General features: G+C 41.5%; 1 long non-coding RNA gene across 1 annotated transcript in view; it reads left to right on the top strand.

Annotated features, from left to right (window-relative positions):
• Nucleotides 1-6,968: 6,968 nt before the first annotated feature.
• The window catches only part of LOC141165080 (uncharacterized), a 40,727-nt gene continuing 22,252 nt past the window's right edge, over nucleotides 6,969-25,443 (top strand). The window contains exons 1-2 of the long non-coding RNA XR_012251048.1: nucleotides 6,969-7,060; nucleotides 19,459-19,519. This is a non-coding gene — a long non-coding RNA (uncharacterized lncRNA). The remainder of the gene's footprint in view (nucleotides 7,061-19,458; nucleotides 19,520-25,443) is intronic.

Raw genomic sequence — 25,443 nt, 5'->3', positions numbered from 1 at the left:
GAAATGAAGCAGAAATTTTCCTGGCCATTTCTGCATCTCCTTGCCAGAAAAACGCATGCGGATTCTATGTGCGGTTTTGGTGCGTTTTTCATGCGTTTTGTAAGCTTTTTTGAAGCGTTTTTGAAGCCAAATAAAGTTAGTGAAAAAAAAGGGCCAATTTGATGTCATTTCCTAGTAAAACCCCTCTTCACCATTTTGCAAGTATTCTTCAGGATGCCACGTCTCTTCGCTTTTGCTTGTCCTTGTATACTTCACTTGCCCGGTCCCATATCTCTGGGTACTTTTTCACCTACAATGTAAGGAAGGATAGATAGATACATATATATATATATATATATATATATATATATACAGTACAGACCAAAAGTTTGGACACACCTTCTCATTTAAAGATTTTTCTATATTTTCATGACTATGAAAATTGTACATTCACACTGAAGGCATCAAAACTATGAATTAACACATGTGGAATTATATACTTAACAAAAAAGTGTGAAACAACTGAAAATATGTCTTATATTCTAGGTTCTTCAAAGTAGCCACCTTTTGCTTTGATGACTGCTTTGCACACTCTTGGCATTCTCTTGATGAGCTTCAAGAGATAGTCACCGGAAATGGTCTTCACTTCACAGGTGTGCCCTGTCAGGTTTAATAAGTGGGATTTCTTGCCTTATAAATGGGGTTGGGAACATCAGTTGTGTTGTGCAGAAGTCTGGTGGATACACAGCTGATAGTCCTACTGAATAGACTGTTAGAATTTCTATTCTGGCAAGAAAAAGGCAGCTAAGTAAAGAAAAACGAGTGGCCATCATTACTTTAAGAAATGAAGGTCAGTCAGTCCGAAAAATTGGGAAAGCTTTGAAAGTGTCCCCAAGTGCAGTTGCAAAAACCATCAAGCACTACATAGAATCTGGCTCACATGAGGACCGCCCCAGGAAAGGAAGACCAAGAGTCACCTCTGCTTCTTAGGATAAGTTTATCCGAGTCACCAGCCTCAGAAATCGCCGGTTAACAGCAGCTCAGATTAGAGACCAGGCCAATGCCACACAGAGTTCTAGCAGCAGACACATCTCTTCAACAAGTGTTAAGAGGAAACTTTGTGCAGCAGGCCTTCATGGTAACATAGCTGCTAGGAAACCACTGCTAAGGACAGGCAACAAGCAGAAGAGACTTGTTTGGGCTAAAGAACACAAGGAATGGACATTAGACCAGTGGAAATCTGTGCTTTGGTCTGATGAGTCCAAATTTGAGATCTTTGGTTCTGACCACCGTGTCTTTGTGCGACGCAGAAAAGGTGAACGGATGGACTCTACATGCCTGGATCCCACCGTGAAGCATGGAGGAGGAGGTGTGATGGTGTGGGGGTGCTTTGCTGATGACACTGTTGGGGATTTATTCAAAATAGAAGGCATACTGAACCAGCATGGCTACCACAGCATCTTGCAGCGGCATGCTATTCCATCCGGTTTGCATTTAGTTGGACCACCATTTATTTTTCAACAGGACAATGACCCCAAACACACCTCCAGGCTGTGTAAGGGCTGTTTGACCAAGGAGGAGAGTGATGGGGTGCTACGCCAGATGACCTGGCCTCCACAGTCACTAGACCTGAACCCAATCGAGATGGTTTGGGGTGAGCTGGACCGCAGAGTGAAGGCAAAAGGGCCAACAAGTGCTAAGCATCTCTGGGAACTCCTTCAAGATTGTTGGAAGACCATTTCCGGCGACTACCTCTTGAAGCTCATCAAGAGAATGCCAAGAGTGTGCAAAGCAGTCATCAAAGCAAAAGGTGGCTACTTTGAAGAACCTAGAATATAAGACATATTTTCAGTTGTTTCACACTTTTTTGTTAAGTATATAATTCCACATGTGTTAATTCATAGTTTTGATGCCTTCAGTGTGAATGTACAATTTTCATAGTCATGAAAATACAGAAAAATCTTTAAATGAGAAGGTGTGTCCAAACTTTTGGTCTGTACTGTATATATATATATATATATATATACACACACATGGCCAACCCCTCCCCCCAATATCCAATTGAGGCTCTTTCACATGTCAGAATCTCCGGTACAAGTGGTGATGACTTTTTCCACACATACCGGAGACACACACAGACCCATTTCAATGTATGCTTGGTCACACATACGCTGTATAATAATCTTACATTTCAAAAAAATTGGGTGGGCTCACGCGTATTTTTAATAACCAGCAAAGGGAAAGTAGATGGATGAGGGCTGATGTTATAGTCTGGGAAGTAGCCAAGGATCATGGCCCCTCTCTAGGCTATTAATATCAGGCCGCAGCAGTTAGCTTAGCCTTTACTGCCCATTCTACAGGGGGACCCCAAAAAAATATATACGGTCCCCCTATAAATTGGTGCCAGCAAAGGCTAGGCGGACAGCTACGACCTGATATTAATAGCCTAGAAAGGAGCCATGGTTATAGGCCCCCTCCCAGGCTATAATATCAGCCCTCAGCCGCCCCAGATTTGGCGCATCATATTTGTGCGCCAAATCTGGCACTTAGCCTCGCTCTTCCACGCTGCCCTGGTGTGGTGGCAGGGGGTAATAGTGGTGGGGTTCATGTCAGCGCCAGCTGCCATGAAGCCCAGGTTAGTAATGAGGGGTGTCTATAAGACACCCCCATTACTAACCTACAAAGAGTAAAAAAGAAAAAACACACTAGACCCAGAAAAAAATTGTTTATTTGAAATAAACGACACAATTTTATTTAATTATTAATTTACTAAAAAAAAAAAATTACCTGTCCACGTTCCTGCGCTGATCTCCCATGCACAGCTGTCACATCTGGAGATGTGACAGCTGACATGGCTGCTGTATGCTCACACTGCCGGGAACACGTCCGCTCCCGGCAGCGTGAGCCCCTGACTGAGGTCACCGGAGTGCATTCAGTCAGCGCAGCTCCGGTGACCTCCTTTACGGCCCTGCTGTACCGTGGGAATTTCTCACGGTCAGCGGGGCCGTAAAGGTGCTTACCGGAGCAGCGCTAGCTGAACTCCGGTGAACTCGCTTATGCAATGACGGGGCTGCTTTACGGCCCCGTCATTGTAGCAGCGGCGACGGTTTAGAGCGGTCACATTTTATGTGGCCGCTCTAAACTGGAGATCTTCGTGGGACACTCGTGGACTACTACGGAGGGGTAAGGATACACTTGTGGTTTATTATTTTATATTTTATTACAGGAGATCGATGGCTTCGGGGAATTAGGTGTCTAGGTGAGTATAGGTGTATCTTTTTATTTTTTACTTTATTTTAGGTGGCGATCGGTGGGGACAGGTAATGTATAAACTAAATTTATTTTAGGCAACCACTGGCCACCAATGAAATGTATTTTTAAAATTTGTGGACCAAAAGAAAATAAAAAATGGGGACTGTAAATTAAAATAAATAAATAAGTAAAATCAAAAAAATATGGGGGCATAAAAAAAAATTAAAAAAAAGATATTGGGGCAAAATATACTTCTATGGGGGCCCAAAACTAACATATGGGGGCAGTTTAGAGGACACATTAGGGCAATTTTAACAGCAGGATCAGGCTGATGGGAACTACTGCTCCCATCGAGCTGATCCTGCTGGCACTAGTGGATGGGGGACAGACATAGGCCGATGGGAGTAGTAGTGTCACATCGGCCTATGTCTGCCTGCACGGAGACACCGCACAGAGCACCCGCAGATAGGATAGGAGAATATGAGAGCAGAGCTGGGGGAGCTTGTGTGTGTGTGTAAAAAGCCTCCAATTACATGTTCTCAGTGTGGAAGCTCTGGGCCACAATGAAATAGCACCTAGACACACCTACAGCTGTGAATTGAGCAGCCCACAGAGGCGTGCCCAGTTCACAGTTAATGTGGCTACTATGTCCAGGGCTGCCGTATTTGAAGGAGTGTGAGTGTAGTGTAGTAACTCTTACACTCTTGCAGCAACCCCAGTAGCTGCAAAACAAATTAATAAAAAATAAACTATAAATATTGGGCACTTGAAAATATGTTATAACATTAAGGAATTTAACATTTTAATTTATTTTACATAATGTAAAAATGCGACACCTTCCCTTTAAGTCCAAGTGGGTGTTTTCACTGGGGGACATGTACTTCTGCCTCCTGTATGACAACGGCCAATCATTACCTGGCAGCAACATAGAAATGCAGAAGGACATGTGATGATGTCAGGGGTCACATGACCTGTGGACTCTAGTCATGTGATTCTGATGACATCACCACAAGTCCTTGTACACTTCTATGGTGATGCCTGCTAATGATTGGCCAGAGTCATACAGGAGGGAGACATTAACTAAAGTGAACACATTAGGTTCCAAATATCTGATTGCTAATATCTCCGCAACAGAGAGGCCGAAATTAAAATAAATAGATTTTTTTAAATAATTATTCCGTTCTACAGCCGCTGTTAATTGTGTGTCCAGTTCAACAGAAAACATTTCATGAAAGGTCCTCTTTTAAGGGATTGGTCCCTTTAGCTTAATTTTCACGAATGTGTTGAGGACCCAATTTGGAGTCATTAATACATAAGGCCACGTGCACACAATGAGTATTTGATGAATTTTTTACCTCAGTATTAGTAAGCCAAAACCAGGAGTGGAGCAATCAGAGGAAAAGTATAATAGAAACACGTCACCACTTCTGTATTTATCACCCACTCCTGGATTTGGCTTACAATACTGAGGTAAAATACTGACCAAATACTCAGTGTGTGCACGTGGCCTAAAGATTAGTTTCTCTTTCGTTTCTGAAGCTCCACACACTTGTTGGTGAAGCCTTCCTCGCAGGCAGCACATCTATCTTGTCCTCAAAATGGCTGCTGGCAGAAGACCATGTAACAGCTTTCCAGTTTACAGTGTTTTTATTATGTTTCCAACTTATTTGACAAAATAAAGTTAAAGTTGCCAACCCGTTTAGTGTGACATATTTATCATTGTTTAGACCAGAGGTTACCAATCGGATTACCATGGCACCCTGGGTACTATTGAAAGCAGCAAATGTGCACCAAAACTTCTTTTTAAAGTGGCAGATGGATTGGCTCTTAGAAAATGAGACGTCTCAAAAGAGTTGGCGAGTCTTCTGGTGCCACATAAATTTTCTGCAGGGCAGCATTAAAAATAGCAAAAGGCAATGGTACTCACCAGCCAAGGTTTCAAGAAAAAATGCACACCAGGACACGGCCGGGCAGCATTCAACCAGTCCTTTCCCTGACTTGACACTCATATTAATTAAGGTCCATTTACATGGCTAGAGCGGCGACACGTAACGACTGTCATTCAGAGGCTGCAAAGGGCACAGAAAATCCCCATCTCCAGAGCTGAGTTTAGAAAGGTTGGCATCATTCTTTTTGCATCCTCCACAGATTCTGAAAATAAATGGGTGCAGCACTTACCAAACATTGTGGCTCCTTCAGAGTTTCCCAGAACTGCCATGCCTCCTCCACTTGCTCTGCATGGGGAACTGCAGCACTGCCCAATTCAAGTGAGTCATGACATTTGCAGTTGCTTATTACATAGCTGTGAACATAGCCACTGTGAAGGGCAAAACATTGAAAATGGAATCCTAGAGATCGCCCTCGTGATCATCAAGTGATATGAGGTTGGAATACACCTTTAAACAATAAATGTTTGAATCTTTGTGTCTAAGGCTCCGTCCACACTACTTTTGGGCTCACTGGTGGGCGCGTATGCTCAGGAGTTAGGTGCGTGAGAGTGTGCACATTCAGGATCAATACCAAGGTGTTCATCCACCATAGATCAGCACGGTGGCTCAGTGGTTAGCACTGTTGCTTTGTGCTAGGTCCTGGATTCAAATCCCACTAAGGACAACATCTGCAAGGAGTTTGTATGTTCTCCCCGTGTTTGCGTGGGTTTCCTCCGGGTTCTCCAGTTTCCTCCCACACTCCAAAGACATACTGATAGGGAATCTAGATTGTGAGCCCTAACGATAATATATGTAAAGTGCAGTGGAATATGATAGCGCTATATAAGCAAAGCATAATTAATAGGGATCACTGTAAAGAAAGGTATACCGTGTGGTAACTGTATGGGAAAGAGCTTTAGACTGTGCTCTTCTGTACACCGCACCATTGCAAATGTTATGAAGTCACATACTGGCCAGACAGAGGCCAAAAGAACACACTTCCGTCTAGTGAATGGTTGACTGTTGACGTTACAACATGTCGGAAAAAGCTCAAGAGAATGCCAAGAGTGTGCAAAGCAGTCATTAAAGCAAAAGGTGGCTACTTTGAAGAACCTAGAATATAAGACATATTTTCAGTTGTTTCACACTTTTTTGTTAAGTATATAATTCCACATGTGTTACTTCATAGTTTTGATGCCTTCAGTGTGAATGTACAATTTTCATAGTCATGAAAATACAGAAAAATCTTTAAATGAGAAGGTGTGTCCAAACTTTTGGTCTGTACTGTATATAGTGCACAGGCACAGTCTTCAGTAAAAAAACATAAGGTCAGTTTAACATGCAATGTTATTGTGGCTTATTTTCATTTAATTTTTTTACCTAAAAGCTATTGCCAGACAATTGCTTGGTATCTCCAAGAAATAATCATCAGGACCACATTCCCAATGTTTCGGTGTCAGTGACATTTTTGGGGTGACAGTATGGCGTTTTTTGAGGCATATTTCCTTAGGGTTATCAGTACTACTTCAAAAAAGAAATAACTGTGTCTGTGTGCACATCTCCGGTATGCATGCAACTATTTTGGCACCTCCCAGAATGTCTCCCTTATTTCAGGTCCACAAAAGGGGAAATAGTAAATGAAATGAACTTTTTTTTATTTTTAATTTTTGCTATCACAGACATTCTTTGTAAGCTTGCGAGGAGCCATAGCATGTAATTAAACAGCCACAAGGGGGAGCTGTTGCCCACAATTTCTTTATATATAATAATAAAAAACTAGAAAAGATTATGTAATGTAGTGCTGAGATCAGAATTAGAGTTTCTGTTGCCCTTCATGGATCAGAAAGCAGAATAGTAAAGTAGAAACACTGGAAACTGTTTACTTTTGAAGACTTGTACTGGTAAGGCTTTTGTTATACAGTAAAAAGCCTCCCCCACCTGTATAATGTATAAGGCACAGCTCCATATAGTAGTCAGGATCTGACGCTGTATCTGGAAAGTGTCCGATCTGTTATGATAGGCTGTACTTGCAGGCGGGTCACAGGGCTTCATTCATTATACAATAACTAACTTTTCTAGAATGATCGGTTATTTCCGAAAATTTGTTAATTATGAACATATCTATGTAGAAAGTAGATTTCCAGCCTTATTAAAATGTTTACATCTCTTTTCCCTAAGTGACCTAACACTGCATTAGCAGTATATAAAAATAATAAAAGGTCATTTAAGCAATATTAGGATGTTTATGTAATAATAAGTCTTCCTCATTTTGTATTGCAATTCTAATGTTTTTTTTCCACACATAAAGCTGGGCATGTTTTCCTGTTGATTAAGGATCTGGATTGATCATCCACTTAAGTTACTATAGTTACTGTTGTAGTGTTACCTTTTCTCTCTCGCTCTCACAGGCCATATGTCTGTTTTTATAGGGGTTTGTGCACACTGTGTTTAGAGCCTTCCTTTCCAGCTATACAATGGCTTACGTTATCAGTTGACCACAATGTAACTAAAACGTATACTGCTCAGTGTAAATCCTATGGCGGTGGCTCGTTGCATAAGAAAGAGCAGTCTGCTGCGCGTTCCTACGCAGCCGGAAAAAGGTACCACCCAGATGGAGGCAAAGATTGCACCCTCTTGGTTTCTGTCGGATTAATATGTCGGAAGCTGTTTCCAGTTTAAACACACTGGCCCATATTTATTAAAAATAGTATAATTTGTTCCATATATTTCCCTGTTAAACTCTATTGCTTCACGTTTGTCAAATGTTGCACCTTAAAGTGGTTATCTGGTCCAAATGGATGTCTGCAGTCACTCTGGCCGCACCCTGTCTAGTGATGCGGCTGTCTGGTTGGCACAGCCTCGCTCCATACAGTTGTGCCCGGGGGTATGCATATCACATACACCACCGCCATTCCTGGGTCAGAAACCAGCAAATCCTTGCAACACATTGCATGCGTTGGGGTGGGATTCACAAGTCTGCAGTCACAAAGAGTGACCCCAGAGTGTTAATTTAAAGGAGTTGTCCACTACTTGGACAATACTTGCTTAAATGCCTGAGTCCTCGGAATAAAATAAGAAAATCTTTACTCACCTCCCACACCAACTCTGTCCTAACACTGTCAGGGCTGGTTTACCCGGTGCTCATGTTACATTGTCATGCAAGCATTACAGCCAATCAATGGCGACTGACCGGCTGCTGCCGTTAATGATTGGCTTACAACGCTCACGTGACATGTCACAGGAGCACCGGGAAACCCAGTGCTGATATTGTTGCAATGGAGCCAGTACAAGAGGTAAGTGCCCCTTTTCACATCTAAAGCACCGTGGAATAAATGGCGCAATGATAATAATAAATAATAATATGTATAATTTTTTCTTCTTTTACTCAGGCATTTTAGATGAGGTTGTTGTCCAAGTAACGATCAATGCTGATAAATTTGGCACAAATTATTCCTTTGTAAGCATGATAACACACTTTCAATTGTTAGATAAGAGCCTATGACAATGTGTCAAATGTCACATATTAATGCAAACATTTTTTATTAAAATTGCGACTGTGCATGCATGTTGTTGGGACACTTCCAAATTTTGAACATCACAGATGTCCATAGCTAATATTGCAGCCTGAGGATAAGTAATGAAAGTTATATGCACACGTTAAGTATTTGGTGCAGAAATTTCTGTACCATTTCTGCATCTCTTGGCAGGAAAAACGCAGCATAAAATACTCACATTTTTTCTGCGTTTTTTACATGTATTTTTGTTGCAGATTTTTCTCTGTTCACTAATATGGGTGAAATCTGCAGCAAAAATGCTGAAAGAATTGACAATCTGCCGATTTAAATCTGCTGCAAATCTGCAAGGAAAAAAAATTTCAGGATTTCATTCACTTTGGTGGTACTAGGAAATCCTTCAAGTTTTGTAACCAAACTGCTCAGAAAAAAAGTGACAAAACACAATGTGTGCACCAGGGCTGTGAAGTCGGAGTCGTGGAGTCGGAGTCTTAGTTGGTGCTCATTTTGGTGGAGTCGGTATAAAATGGACCGACTCCGGCTCCTAAAATATATAATAAGTTGGGTACAGTAGTTCAATGCAGAATGTGCTGAATATTTTTTCATAGGAATTTGGGAAAGTTATGAAATGTCCTATAAATGGCTGTTCTATTCCTGATCTAAGGCTACATTCACACACAGCGTTTTTGCTGCGTTTTTTGAGGATACGTTTTTCAGCTGCAAAAGCAGATCAGATTTTTAAAAAACTGCATCACGTGAAAAGTTTTTGAGCTCATAGATAATGTTTTTAATAGCAAAAGCAGATTAGAAAAACGCCGAACAAACTGACATGCTCATTCTTTGTGAGGATCCGTTTTTGAGCCCGAAAACGGATCCTCACAAAACGATGTGTCTGAATGTCATATCTTGAAACCCATTGACTTTGCTGAGATGCCGAGAGACCCTGCATTTTACTGCAAAAAATGGATCCGCAAAAACGCTGTGTGTGAAACATGGCCATAGCCAGCGAGGGGCAGGGGGGGCAGCATTGAAGAAGCCCTTAAACAAAAGGAAGATCTTAAAAAGACTCTCAAAAGATGCTTCATGTTTCTTGAAATGGATGCCTGGATACGTCACAGTGAACTATTTTGCCATCAATGTTCAATATGTTTGTGACAACAAAGAAATTGTTACCAAGTCACTGGCTGTAAAAGATACTAAAGCTCATCACACCAGCCAGTTTCTCCAGGCCTTAGGCTATGTGCCCACGATGCAGAAATGAAGCAGAAAATTTCTGCAGCATTTCTGCATCTCCCTGGCAGAAAAAACGCATGCAGATTGTACATGCGTTTTTCCTGCGTAATACATGCGGATTCACATGCGTTTCCGCATGCGGATTGACAAGCGCTTTCAAAGCGATTTTAGCATCACTTGGAACGTGCTTGACAACTAGGTCACACTATATGAAATCCATGCAAACTGCATGGATTTATATAGTGTGACCTTTTGAATGGTTAAAAATAAAAAAATAAACCTTGATACTTACCTTCCGATGGCCCGGCGTGTGCTGCTGCGCTCGTTCCTGGCTGCCGGGATATCACGATGCCGTGTACTGAAGGACCTACCGTCACATGACTGTGACGTCACCGCAGGTCCTACAGTCCAACGCGATGTGCCGGCAAAGGAGAAGGAGCGCAGCGCGGGCCGCCAGAAGGTGAATATAATCTTTATTTTTTATTTTATTCTTTTTTTTTACAGTTTCTATGGTACCTGGGTGTGGAAGAGAGTCTTCTCTCCTCTACACCCGGGTACCATCCGCACATTAGAACGCCAATTACGCAAGTACAGATGCAGTCTTGCGGCATTGGCGCGTTCTAATGCAAGTCAATGGCGGCGAAAACGTTGCGCTTCTACAAAATTAATGGACATGCTGTGGATTTTTGAGCGCAGCATAGACGCTGCGGAAAAATCCGCAGCATGGGCATTGAAAGTGCGGAATTGCATAGGGGACCATGGCAGAAGGCTTACCATGCGTTTATCATGCGTTTACGCTGCGGAAATTTCCGCACCAAAAACTCATGACATACGCATCGTGGGCACACAGCCTAAGTGGAAAAAGTTCTGCAAGATTACAAACTCAAAAAAGAACAGGTTCTTGCTATTGTAACGGACAATGCTTCAAACATGATAATTACAATTAAACTGATGAATGAGAATAATGAATAACAGCTAGAAGAAAATTTAGGATTCAGTATGTTTGAGATGGAAGGCCACAGTGCTGTTCATGTAACTGAGGAACAAACAGATATTACAACAGAAGAACAGCAAAATTATACTTTAGAAATAGATGATCTTGTTGAAGCTGCTTCAAAACACTTTCATATTCATCACATTCGCTGTGTTGTGCACACGTTTCAGCTGGCAATAAGAGATAGTCTACTAGAGGGACATGCTGGAAATCTGATTGGAAAAGTGAGGAAATTGGTTATTGCCGCCAGAACCCCTAAAATTGATTCCATCTTGAAGAGACGTGCTGGGAAAGGAGCAATTGTCGATCAAGCCACTCGGTTGGGCAGCACTTTTTTAGCGATTGCTTGAACTAAAACCGTTTCTTATAGATATGGCGAACCCTCAGGTAACCCTAAGGCTGTGTACCCACAATGCGTTTTTTAAGCGTTTGTGTAGCAGCAAAAACGCTGCAGAAACGCTTAAAAAACACATGGTAGAAGGCCTGCCATGGTCCCCAATGATAATCCGCATATGCTGTGCACATGCTGCGGAAATTTCCGCTGCGGGTTATCATTGCGGAAAAAAACACAGCACTACCAATTATTTTGCGGAAGTGCTGCGTTTTCGCCGCCATTGACTTGCATTGGAACGCATGGATTACGCATCACTGCATCTGTACATGCGGAATCCATGCATTTCAATGTTCGGATGGTACCCGGGTCTGGAGAGAACCAGGCATGTAGAGTCCATTCCTTGTGTTCTTTAGCCCAAACAAGTCTCTTCTGCTTGTTGCCTGTCCTTAGCAGTGGTTTCTTAGCAGCTATTTTACCATGAAGGCCTGCTGCACAAAGTCTCCTCTTAACAGTTGTTGTAGAGATGTGTCTGCTGCTAGAACTCTGTGTGGCATTGACCTGGTCTCTAATCTGAGCTGCTGTTAACCTGTGATTTCTGAGGCTGGTGACTCGGATAAACTTATCCTCAGAAGCAGAGGTGACTCTTGGTCTTCCTTTCCTGGGGCGGTCCTCATGTGAGCCAGTTTCTTTGTAGCGCTTGATGGTTTTTGCAACTGCACTTGGGGACACATTCAAAGTTTGCCCAATTTTTCACACTGACTGACCTTCATTTCTTAAAGTAATGATGGCCACTCGTTTTTCTGTACTTAGCTGCTTTTTTCTTGCCATAATACAAATTCTAACAGTCTATTAAGTAGGACTATCAGCTGTGTATCCACCTGACTTCTGCACAACACAACTGATGGTCCCAACCCCATTTATAAGGCAAGAAATCCCACTTATTAAACCTGACCGGGCACACCTGTGAAGTGAAAACCATTTCCGGTGACTACCTCTTGAAGCTCATCAAGAGAATGCCAAGAGTATGCAAAGCAGTCATCAAAGCAAAAGGTGGCTACTTTGAAGAACCTAGAATATAAGACATATTTTCAGTTGTTTCACACTTTTTGTTAAGTATATAATTCCACATGTGTTTATTCATAGTTTTGATGCCTTCAGTGTGAATGTACAATTTTCAAAGTCATGAAAATACAGAAAAATCTTTAAATGAGAAGGTGTGTCCAAACTTTTGGTCTGTACTGTATGTCGGAGTCGGTGTAAAGGGAAATTGAGGAGTCGCAGGTTTGGCTTACCGACTCCACAGCCCTGGTGTGCACAAACCCTTCGTCAATTCACTTTCCTGGAACTGTAAGACACTGTGTTTTTAGTACAGTAAAAATATGCAGCTTCAAAAACGCACCAAAAGCTCATCATGAGAACGTAGCCTTAGGCCCTACCATCACCTGTGTGAGTGTATCATTGACTGGTCTCTTTACACTGCAGCACATGGGAGTAAGAAAAAAAAAGTTCAATAAAACGTGTATAAAAAAAAACATGAAAAGCTTTTAGCTGCCAACAAAAATGCGACTTTTGTGTAACAGCGAAGGTTAAGAAAAACTTTACACAATATTTGGTATTGCTGTGTCTGGAGTGACCCAAACAAATAAATTGTTATGTTATTTATCACATATGGGGAACTTCATAAAAAAAATAAATAAATAAATAAAAAAAATTAGCTTTTTCATTGTTATGACACTCAAAAAATTGAATAAAAAGTGATCAAAAAGTCATATGTAAAAAAAAATTAGTATAATAGAAATCGCAATTTGTCCCGCAGGAAACCCTTATATAACTCTGTAAAAAAAAGTTATAGCATATGGCAGTGCAAAAACATTCATTTTTTGTGAAATATTCTTTTTACTGTGCAGCAAAGTAGCAAATCGTAAAAAACCTATATAAATGTGGTATCACTGTAATCATACTGACCCGAAGGACAAAGCTGTGTTATCACTTATAGCACACAATGAGAGGCTTAAAAATATATAGCTATAAAAACAATAACTGAATTGCTCTTTTTGTTATTTCTGCATTTGGAGGTGTCCCGATAGACACCGCCAAAACAGAAGACAGATGAAGTGAAATCTGGCCTCCCAAATCCAAATGCCCTCATTCTTTTCTGAGCCCCACAGTGTGTCTAAACCACAAGCGTCCACATGTCTGGCATTACTGTAATTGGAAGAAGCCACCTAACAATTGTGGAGGTGCGTGTCTCTAGAAGCAGAAGCTGGGCACAATGTCTGAGCATAAACATGGCATATTCCTGAAAAATACATGATGTGGATGTAGCAAAGAGCAACCACCAATGGGGCCAAAATACTCACTGCAGCTGTAGATGAATTCATCAAGAGGTGTAATTTCTAATATGGAGTCACTTTTGGTGTTTTTCTGCTATTCAGGTACTATTCAACAAAAATGTGAAATCCAAAAGCCAATTAGCACTCCTTCTTCTTAGCCTTTAGATGTGACCAATTTTCTGGCATGTGATATCACTGCATTCAAAAGAAATTGTATAACAAAGTGTGGAGTCAAATTTTCATCTATTACCCTTGTGAAATTTAAATAATATTTTTTTTTATTTCTGTGGCCCAATGTTATAAAATACTGTGAGGCACCCGATGGTTTAAAATACTCACTATACCCCTAGATGAATTCCTTGAGCAGTGAAGTTTCCAGAATCTGGTCAGTTTTGCTTTTTTGGCTGTTCTGACACCCTAGCGGCTCTGCTAATGGCACCCACAATCTGCTCAAACAAAATCTGCGTGCCAAGTAGCGCTTCTTCCCTTCTGAGCCCCACCATGTTCTCAAACAATAGTGTACAACCACATATGGGGTATTTACATGTTCAGTAAAAATTGCACATCAAATTGTCCTGTACATTTTCAAATATTATCCCTTGTGTGAATTAAAAATTTGAGACTAAAGTAACATTATAGCAGAAAAACCATAAGTTTTAATTTTACCGGCCCAATCTTATAGAATTCTTTGAGGTAATTGTGGGTTAAAATGCTTACCAAACCCAATAATGAATTGCTTGGGGGTTTAGTTTCCCAAATGGGGCTACTTGTGGGAGTTTCTGATTTCTTGGCTAGATGTAGTAGACTACATCTTGGTGTCCGCTTCCAATAGGAGTATATGGTCGATAATGATGTACAACAGAGCACACTGTGACTCCGTCTGCACCATTATAGTCAAAGGCCCCGTCGAAGCGTAAGCTCTGATGAGGCCACAGAACATGGGAAAGAATGCAGTGTGAATGGGCCCTTACATATCATTTAGCGCTGATCATGCAAACATGTAACTAATCAGTAGACATTTAATGGCCGCCAGCAGCTAGTGTAAACCCACTTAAAGTTAAAATAGTTGTCCAGATGTGCCCATGGTGGTGGAAACATAAAAAACACATAGAAGACAAGTGTCACTCTGCCGTACTTTGTATTTTGTCCCTCTCTGCCCTGGGCAGGAGATTGTTTCTCTGGTTCAGATAAAAACATGACCACTGCTGCCAAATCATCGGCCATGTAACTACTCCTACTGGAAGAGGAAGCCAGAAGACTGTAGGTCAATATTTATGTCTACAAATACAGAACTATTTGTACATTACTTCTTCACGACGTTAGATGTATCCATACGTCCGGGTTGGGAACAGGTTCCCGACCTTGGACATATGGATACGTCCTGGCGATTTTGCGCTCACAGACTCAATGCGTTTGCGATTGTCACCGGGTGCTCAGCAAATCTGACAGCTGACACCCAGCTCTCACTGCCTGGAGTGGTGCCCGCATCGCTCCTGGCAGTTTAACCCCCTAAATAAGGTGATCGATATTGATCACAGCATTTAGAAGGCAGAGAGACGTCATTGCGAGGGGCTGATCGTTGCCATGGTGACCCAATGTCGTCATGACGAAATACAGGTCACCAGGGCTAGCAAGCTTGTTAGATCATGCGCAGTTCATGGTCTAACAAGCTTGCGTCAGTGCAGCACTGACAGTAATAAAGCATAGTAATGCTTGTGCAATACTATGCTTTATAAAGCAATCAGACTGCAAAAAGTGAAAGTCCCATAGAAGGACTAAGTAAAAAAAAAGTAAAAATATTTAAAAAAAAAATCACAAAATAATAATTAAAAATATATACCATATTTTTCGGACTATAAGACACATCGGACCATAAGCACACCTAGGTTTTAGAGGAGGAAAATAGAAAAGAAAATTTAAACAAAACATGTGGTCATGATGCACTGTTAAGGGGGGGGGGGGGTGTCTGCTGCAGACACTGTTATAGGGGTTATGTTCCCAAATTCTGTTAATATCCCCCAACGCAGCACTTCCGCAAAATAATTGGTAGTGCTGCATTTTTTTCCGCAATGATAATCCGCTGCAGAAATTTCCGCAGCATGTGTACAGCACATGCGGATTATCATTGGGGAACATGGCAGGCCTTCTACCCTGCGTTTTTTAAGCGTTTCTGCAGCGTTTTTGCTGCTGCGGAAACACTTAAAAAACGCATCGTGGGCACACAGCCTCAATGAGCTTTAGAGAAGTCAGGCTGTGAAATACCCTACCACAAGAGATACTAATGGCAGATACTATATCAGTATTTCAAATAGGCCTAGATGCTTTTCTCACCACTTTTCTCACAACAAATGGCATTGTGGGTTATAATCTAGCAATAGCAAATGTATAACTGGTGGAGAAAGTTTTTACTTTATGGACCTATGTCTTTTTTTCAACCTATGTAATATGTAGCTATATTTCATGAATCTTTTGAAATTAGAATTCACCATCTTAGCAGAATTTTCCCCAAAAATTAGTTGTGCGACAAATAAAATCACTGTGAATCTCAATACTGCAAAGCCTATAATTGCCAAGAAAAGATGTGTACAACACGTTGAGGTTTCCTCAAAGTATTGAACTCCTTTTTTTGGAATCCCTAATAGGTTTCAAATTCCCACAGTTCCTTCTATCTTGAAAATGGCTTAAGCTCCTGACCCACCCACCTAATTCCCTCCTTAAGATTTGCCCTGACTCAGAGTGCTACTACCACTGCCAGTGCCCCAACCACCAGGGCTCGCAGACCCAGCAACACAACTTGGCGATGGAGAATAGTGTCCTCCATCTCTTCCAATGAATCTTCCTTAACCCCCCGGATGTTGTGAGTTAGGGGACTAAGGAACAGAACAAAAACAGACATCATTGATGGAACTAAAGTTCAGCTATGTACAACATTGTGTTATGGTGGCGGAGGAGTTGGACTGAGCAAAACACTGACTCAAGCTGATGGTGTTGCTGTCAGAATTGACATCATCCAAGAGAAGTGATGTGACAGATATTCCATTATACCCTCCGCTCCATCACTATATATACGTCTGCCAGAGGCAAAGGGGGCCAAGTGTGACCTATGTTTGGTACTACCACTGGTGAAGTAGTGCTGGTGGTGCTGCTGTTAGTGGCTCCCTATTTTTTTCTCTGACATTACTATGTCAGTTGCCTGTGTCACTTTTTTGTTTAACATATATTTTAGACCCATCATTTATATTAAAACGACATAAATGATGGAATCTAACAGAAATGCTAGGTAGGATTCATGTGACAATCAAAAAGTTTAAAGAAGTTGTTCACAACTTTTTATTACCCCCTCAATGTATTCCCCCGGGGCCTCTGAGGGATTTTGTAATTACCTTGTGATGCAGATACTGCCTGTGAGCGGGACACTACCGCTGGTCGCTCACAGGCATCACGTGATTCGCCACTGATGTTACGTCAAGTGAGGCGTGACATCAGTGACGCGGTCCCCGCGGTGGCTGCCGGTTTGTGGGCGGGGTTACCCCGCGCATCACACCCAGCATACACTGCTCACTTTCCCAATGGATGGGGAGAGGGAGAGCGCGCAGTGGATGCCGGGTGTGACGTGCGGGGTAACCCCACCCACAACCCAGCATCCACCGGTGGAACGCAGAAGTGAGTCACCCCCGGCTGCATCAGGAATTATGACGTGACATCAGCAGATGTCAGAGCCGGCTGCAGCCGGGGGTCACTTGATGCCTGTGAGCAGCTAGTGATAGCGTCGCTCAAAAGCAGTAACAGCACCACAAGGTAACTACAAAACCACTTAGGGGCCCTGGAAGAATACATTGGGGGGCGTAATAAAATGTAGTGAACAACCCCTTTTTTTTTTTTTTAATCAGATAAATTTTTATTAAACATAACCAAACTTGGAACAGATATTACAGTACATGGCAATACTCGTTTTACAATATTACAGTAAGTTCCCTGCCCCCCCCCCCCTTCCCCCATGGAGACCTTTCTTTCTTTTTTTTATTTTATTTTATTACCACTCTTCTTTCTTTTCCTTTTCTTCCTTACTTTACTCCTTCTCTTCCCCTTTTCTTCATTCCTTCTTCCCTCTCCACTCCGGCATGCAGTTTACCAAGAGTTTTACTCTACAGTAGTGTATATAGGTGTACTTTAATTAATCCTATCCAACCATGGCTGCCATAATTTATGGAAGTATTCCTGCTTATTCCTCTTGGTGTAAATACTTTTTTCAAGTCTAATTATATTGTTCGTTTGGGCAATGAATTCGCGTCTGGACGGGAGCTCCTCTAATCCAATATTTTGCAATCAATTTTCTGGCAATAAACAATAATCTCGCAATTGCTATTTTGGTCATGTTGTCTGTTTTTATTTCCTCAACGTACCCTAATATACATGTCAGTGGGTCCCTAGGGACAATACACCTATACACTATTCCAATACGGTTCAACACTACGATTCAAAAGGAGGACAATCTAGGACAATGCCAAAGCATATGCAGTATGTCTGCCTGAGATTGCGAGCACCTTGGGCAGTCGGTGTTAGACTTCAGCCCTGCTTTAAATAACATATCAGGGGTTCTATATGCCCTGTGGATCACATACAGCTGTGATATTCTCCCAGGCTCACTCATGGATAACTTGGGTATATATTCTAGAATAGACTCCCACCTATCGTCGTTTATCTCTCCCAAGTCTGGCTCCCACTTCCTTCTAGCTTTGATAGGGTGTCCTCCAAGAAAGGCATGCAGCAGGTCTCTATACACTTCAGATATTGCCCCTTTCGTTCCTCTGTTTTTAAGTATAAAATCTAACATCAGATCTATTTGTATTCCAATTGGCCCTCTTCTGCTTTGGGTCTGAAATGCATGCTGAACTTGTCTATATTGAAAGAGGTTTAGCCTTGGGAATTAAAATTCTTCATATGATTTAAGCTTCCCTCTGTAAATCAACTGATAGATCAGGCCAATACCCATTTCTTTCCACTCACCAAACCCCTTCATATTACTGAACTCCTGAAAATAGATTTTATCCCAGATAGGTGAAAACTTAGTGAAATGAGTTACCCCCCTAATCTGCTTGATTTTCTGACACATCTTATGTATTAGATTTATGGTATGGTAATGCGATCCCCATTTCTTGAAGATTCCCGCCTCCAGTCCCATACTTAATGGCGAAATCTTAATTAAGTGCTCCAAACTGACAGGTACCTGTCCCTTTTCCATAGTCTCCCCCCAGCCCTTGAGGTGTTGGCTTTGTGCAGAAAGAAAGTATAACCAGGGATTAGGGAGCGCTAGGCCTCCCTCCTCTTTCGGTCTCTGCAGTGTTTCCTGTTTAAGTCTGGGACTCTTCTTACCCCACACTAATTCTCCAAATAGTGATTTTATCCTACGGAACCTGCTCATTGGGATCCAGATGGGGGAATTATGCAGCACATATAACAGTTGCGGCATCACAATCATTTTGAGGAGAACAACCCCTTTAATGAAACACTAGTCTGCTTGTAATTTCGATGTGGTTTGTATGCTTCTCCAGGTTGACAATTTAAACCGGTTTGTCAAACCGACCTACCCAGTTAAATGTCTCGATTTAGTGTAAAAATGTGCAGATTTTTGATTAAATCAAATCAGTTCACCCTGAGCAAAAAGGACAACATAACAACAAATGCTATGAAGTCGGAACGCGTCATAAAAATGCTGCAACAGCCCATTGTATAGTTGTGGGGTATATGGTTGCCAAATTGGAATATTAATACAGATATGCAAAAACTACGTGTATAATGATTTCCAAAATTATTTTTTTTATAACACCATTATCCTCTCCCCATCCCCCCACTGACAAAAAAAATGTAACCATGAATGTATGTTGGTTGGTAGGCACATGCATTCATGGAAAGATGGAAAGGAACTTACAGCAAGAGACAGACATATTGTTGTGGTATGTATGCTTCTTAAATTGTACTATCAAAACTGTTATGCAAAAAAAATTTTCCTTTTTTTTTTCATGACATGGCGATTTTCCATTTTTTTTGTTTTTTATGTTTTTGCCTCCCCTTCCACATAGCAGTATGAGGATTTGTTTTTTTGCAGGACAAGTTGTATTTTGAATGACACCATATTCATTCTACCACATAGTGTACTGGAAAATGGGAAAAAAAATTCCAAGTGTGTTGAAATTGCAAAAAAGGGCAATTCCACAATTGGTTTTTGGGTTTTTACCATATTCACTATACAGTAAAACTGATCTGGCAGTATGATTCTCCAGGTCAGTATGAGTATGCAGATACCAAAGATGTTTAGTTGTTTTTTTTATTGGTGGTGAAAAAAAAATTTGGAAAATAAATTTGCTTTTGTCACCATTTTCCAAGACCCCTAATAGACCCCTAAAAAAATCCCAGGCAAATTTCTGCAACAAATCTAAAACTTGCAAAGCTTAAAAAAGGTTGAATTTATGTTAATATATTTGGAGCATGCATGTAAAGAAAATGTAATGACGTTTATTATTTGTCATAATGCCATGGAATTAATTTGTAATTAATACAATTTATTCACTGTCTGATGAGTACATTATAAAGACATCAATGGCATTTCAGCCTACGCTTCCGCCACCATTGCAAAATAATGCAAACACATAGATGCTGCTTTCTATTTGGCTTCTTTCATTGAAAAAACATTTATCATTTACTGCCTGCCAAAAATATCATCCACTCAGATGAGTTAAAAAAACAACATAAGTGTGGCAATAATAATGCAGCGAGCACTAATCATAACCATAATTAATCACTGATCAAATTATAAGAATATTGGATTTCACCTTTTACACCCTTTTCTTAAATGCAAAGAAGGAGCTTTTATGCAACTGAATGTGGTAGAAAAGTTTGAATAGTTCATCTCCATCATTTGTGTGATAGGTTCCTTTTAAGGCTATACACTCTATCATGTCCCCAAATGTTGTTAACCTGTACATATGGTGTTAAGCTTTCAGTCATAGGGGCACCGATTAGTAAACAGATGGTGTTAATCTGCAGGTCAATTCCATTCATGTGGCTGCTGCTCTGAAAGCCCGGCTAGCAGGAGGAAATTAATTTTACTCCTCCCAACAGCCTCCAGCTTTCAGTCATAGAGGCACGGCTGGTGCGCCTTCAGTCACAGTGAGCGGTGGCTGTGAGCACACCCAGTTACTTTTACAACCTTTGCACTGATAAGCAGTCAGTCAATGTGCCAAAAGTTTCTTACAGCCACATTCACTATCTACTAAGCCGTGACTGAAGCCACACTGTCAAACTTTATGACTGCCAGGAGGAATAAAGTTAATTTCCTCCCTACAGCCGGATTTTCAGTATGGCGGCAGCACAGTTTTAAAACACTACTAACTTGGAGACTAACCCCACGTCTGCAAGTTAGGCTGGGTGCCCACGTAGCGTTTTTCATGTGTATATGCTGTGGAATTTCCGCAGCATAAACGTATGTGAAACGCTTGGTAATCCGCCCCCCATGGTCCCCAAGGGGATTCCGCAAGTTCTATGCACATGCTGCGGATTTTTCTGCAGCGTTTATGCTGCGCTCAAAAATCCACAGCATGTCCATTAATTTTGCGTTTCCGCAAGCGGAATTGCCTTGTGCAATGCATTAAAAAACGCAAGGCAATTCCGCATGTGGAAAACGTGCGATAAACGCAAGAAAAACGCGCAATAATCGCGTGCGGAATTCCGCATGCGTTTTCCCGGGAGAGGACTTGCAGAAATGAAGCAGAAATTTTCTGCTTCATTTCTGCAACGTGGGCACATAGCCTAAATAGCGTTGAGCAAAGTCCATGATACAGCTCCACCTAACTGCCAATACTTGATTGACATAGAGTTCAGTTACTGTTGAAACTATTTTAACCTCAATTGTGCAATTGCTTTATAATATGTGAACAATGCTAGTAGAAGATTGGAAGACAGCACATTATTAATGTAGTAGGTGAACTGAACAAGAAACATACTCCATCCATATTAAAACAGAAAACAGCATTCTCTTGTCTTCTGCTGAATTGTAGAAAAAAAGACATGGACCATACATCCAAAAATTCTTGATTTCTATGTAAGTAAAATGGTTACATTGGTAAATATTGCCTGGAAAATATATTTGCATTGAGGCCTCATACACATTTGTTGTTGGCCAAGCGATTGTTTAACCAACAGCTATCAACTCAGCAGCTTATCGCCAGAATCAGCCTTTGAAATTTTTCTTGTACGAGTGCTATCCATGGTTTTCAGAGATAGCACTTGTACCTGTGATAGTCTATGGAGCCATTAACATGTCCTTAATTTTTGCGGCCCATGAAAAATCATAATTAAAAAAATAATAATAAAAAATACGTGGGGCTTCGCTCTATTTTTGTGTCCAGCCAGGTAGAACTAGGCAGCTGGGGGCTGGAATCCGCAGCGCAGGGAGGCCCAAGCTTTCTGCCCCCCCCCCTCCCGCTGCAAATTGCAGTCCGCAGCCACCCCAGAAAATGGCGCGTTCATAGAAGCGCCATCTTCTGGCGCTGTACCCAACTCATCCAGGGCCCTGGTGCGGTGGCTCACTGGGTAATAGAGGGGTTAGGGCCAGCTTGGTATTATCAGCTGGCCCTAAGCCCGAAATTCATGGGGTCACGTCAATATTAGACATGACCGCCATGAATTTCTAGTAAAATATTTAAAAAAAACACAACACCCAGAATAAAGTCCTTTAATTGAAATAAACACACAATTCTTTAATGTTCTAAATTAAACTCTACTTACCGTCACGCCAATTCCAGCTGAAGCCAATGTCTTCTGCAATAAAAGTAAAATAATAAACCAACCTCATCCTTACCTTTCCATGGTTCCCAGGACGGCTTCAGCTCTGCTACATCGAGATGACAGGCTGGACCGCAGCAGAACGCTGCCATCCAGCTTGCCATGCCGCAGACACTGAGAAGCTTCTCAATGAAGCTCCTCAGTGTCTCGCTGTGATGGCATTCAGATGAGCCGAGTTCATGTCCAATGAACTCAGCTCACCTCATGCACGCCACTGACAGCGTGGGAGAATTCTCCTGCGCATGCGGTGAGCGCAGGAGAATTCTCCCATGCTGGGATGGCATTGAGATGACAGGCTGGATGGCAGCTGAGAGCTGCATCCAGCATGCCATCCTTCATAGACACTGCCGAGCGCAGGCATGGTCGCGCTCTGCAGTGTCTCTGAAGGATGACAAGCTGGATGGCAGTACTCAGCTGCGATCCAGCCTGTCATCAGAATGCCATTCCAGTGTGGGAGAATTCTCCTGCGCTCACCGCATGCGCAGGAGAATTCTCCCACGCTGTCAGTGACGTGCATGAGGTGAACTGAGTTCATTGGACATGAACTCGGCTCATCTGGATACCATCAATCATAGCGAGACACTGAGGAGCGTCACTGAGGAGCTTCTCAGTGTCTGCGGCATGGCAAGCTGGATGGCAGCATTCTGTTGCGGTCCAGCCTGTCATCACGATGTAGCAGAGCTGAAGCTGTCCTGGGAACCAAGGAAAGGTAAGGATGAGGTTGGTTTATTATTTTATTTTTATTGCAGGAGATCGTTGGCTTCAGCTGGAATGGGCTTGACGGTAAGTAGAGTTTAATTTAGAACATTAAAGAATTGTGTGTTTATTTCAATTAAAGGACTTTATTCTGGGTGTTTGGGGTTTTTTTTAACTTTGACTATGGGGTTAGTAATGGGGGTGTCTTATAAACGCCTCACTATTACTAACCTGGGCTTGATGTCAGCTGGCATTATAAGCTGACATCAACCCCAGCCCTATTAACCCACTGCCACCGCTACAGGGTAGTGGGAAGAGTGAGGCTAAGTGCCAGAATTGGCGCATCCTATGGATGCGCAATTTCTGTGGTGGCTGACAGCTGGTGTTTCTAGCCTGGGAGGGGCCAATATTCATGGCACCCTTCCTGGGCTATTAATATCAGCCCCCAGCTGTCTGCCTAGCCTTTGCTAGCTATTAAAATAGGGGGGGCCACACGTCATTTTTTTGGGGGTCCCCCATTTTAATAGCTAGTAAAGGCTAGGTATTCAGCTTGGGGTTGATATTAGTAGCCTGGGAAGCTCTGTGGCTATTACCCCCTTTCCAGGCTTCAAACATCTGCCCAAGTCGTCTGCTTAACCTCCGCTAGAGACTAAAATTACGGGGAACCCCACGCCAATTTTTTTTTTAATAAATTCTTTATTTTAACACTAAATGACAAGTACAGTAACCAACACCATCACTGTACTCATTATATATGTGACTTACATGTTGCTATCTATCTAATCTAAGATAGATGCTCTATTCTTTCTGTTCTAAATTGTCGGGTACCAATGATGAATTGCCGGCCGGCTTTTTTAAAGAGACAGGTTCATGAAAATACTATTATTTTTTTTTAATAAATCCTTTAACACTAAATGACAAGTACAGTAACCAACACTGTCACTGTACTACTTATATATGTGACTGACATGTTTCTATCTATGTAATCTATGTGTGATGCTCTATTCTTTCTGTTCTAAATTGTCGGGTACTGGTGAATGCCGCTGATGAATTGCCGGCCGGCTTTTTTAAAGAGACGTGTGCATGAAAATCGGAGGGCACTAGTGTGTTCCAAGTGCCCTGCTATGTTTTTCATGCACCCTCCTATATACCCTGCCCGCCTGTCTGCCTATATATTCTACCTGCCTGATGTTTAATTGAGCACTGTTCCCATCGATTTGGGCAATTTTTGACCTTCTGCAGACCGCCGGGGGGACCGCCAGAAAAATGCTCGAGTTTCCCATAGACTTACATTGGGCTCGTTGCTTGGGTCGAGCACCCGAGTATTCCAATGTGCTCGACCCGAGCTTCGAGCACCCGAGCATTTTAGTGCTCGCTCATCACTATCCCCTATATGTTGCCTTTCTCATCCCCAAGTAGACATCTATTCCTTCAAGAACATGTAAACAATAAAAACTGACAGTTAAGGCAGAGATATCAGGAGGTAAACGGAGGAGAACATTGAACAGGTCTACTTGAAGACCTTTACTCAAAAGTTCCAAAATTTGAAGCTAACTTGAAATACATACAGCTAATTACTATGGAATTTGCTGTCAATTCATCATATACTGGGTGTCCCTAAAGTCTAGACACATAGGAATTCTCATGAACTAAGTTCCCGTGAATTTTGCAAAGCAAGTCAATCTTTGCATCGGAAATGATGGAAATCATATTGAAGAAGTTATTTAGCATTGCAATTGAATAAAATGTTGTTATTAAATTTCATTTCTTGAAAATATGTATTTTTGCCTATGTGTCCAGACTTTAGGGAGTAGTCTTGTAATCTTTACAGCGGGTATGCTGGATATTTCAGTTTTTGCTGGACAATTGTTCATATTACAATTGTCTTAAGTGTTTGAGCACATTAAAGGGAAGATATCATCAGAAAATTACTACTTGTTTATATTAGTTTTTTTGTGTTAAATGTATTTTTACAAATTTTGGATGTTTTTTGTTTTGTTTTTAGCTATCACAATCTGTATTAAACTTTTACAATTTTCACACTGGCCACTGCGGCTTTCTGGGCTTGATCTTCCTATTGTTTCCGAAAGCAATTATGTAGCAAAATCTGCATGTGTTAGATGCAGAATTTGGTTTGGATTTGCCACAGAAAAACTACAACAAATCTGTTACTTGTGAAGGTACCCTCAAACTAAAGCCTCAGTCAGACGTCTCTTTTTTATTTTTAGATCTCATAATTGAATAAGGAAAAAAAACAATTTTCATCAGTGTTTAGAATGAGATTTTCAGTGTTTGGTCAGTCTGTCTGTATTTGTCATCAGTAATTTTCTTATATTCTAGA

The sequence above is a fragment of the Phyllobates terribilis genome, unplaced genomic scaffold, assembly GCF_046119375.1.
Source record: "Phyllobates terribilis strain yellow unplaced genomic scaffold, ASM4611937v1 Scaffold_11__3_contigs__length_659146591, whole genome shotgun sequence".
NCBI classification, from domain to species: domain Eukaryota; kingdom Metazoa; phylum Chordata; class Amphibia; order Anura; family Dendrobatidae; genus Phyllobates; species Phyllobates terribilis.
Note: the sequence above shows the minus strand (reverse complement) of the source record. Positions and strands in the feature narration are given on the sequence as shown.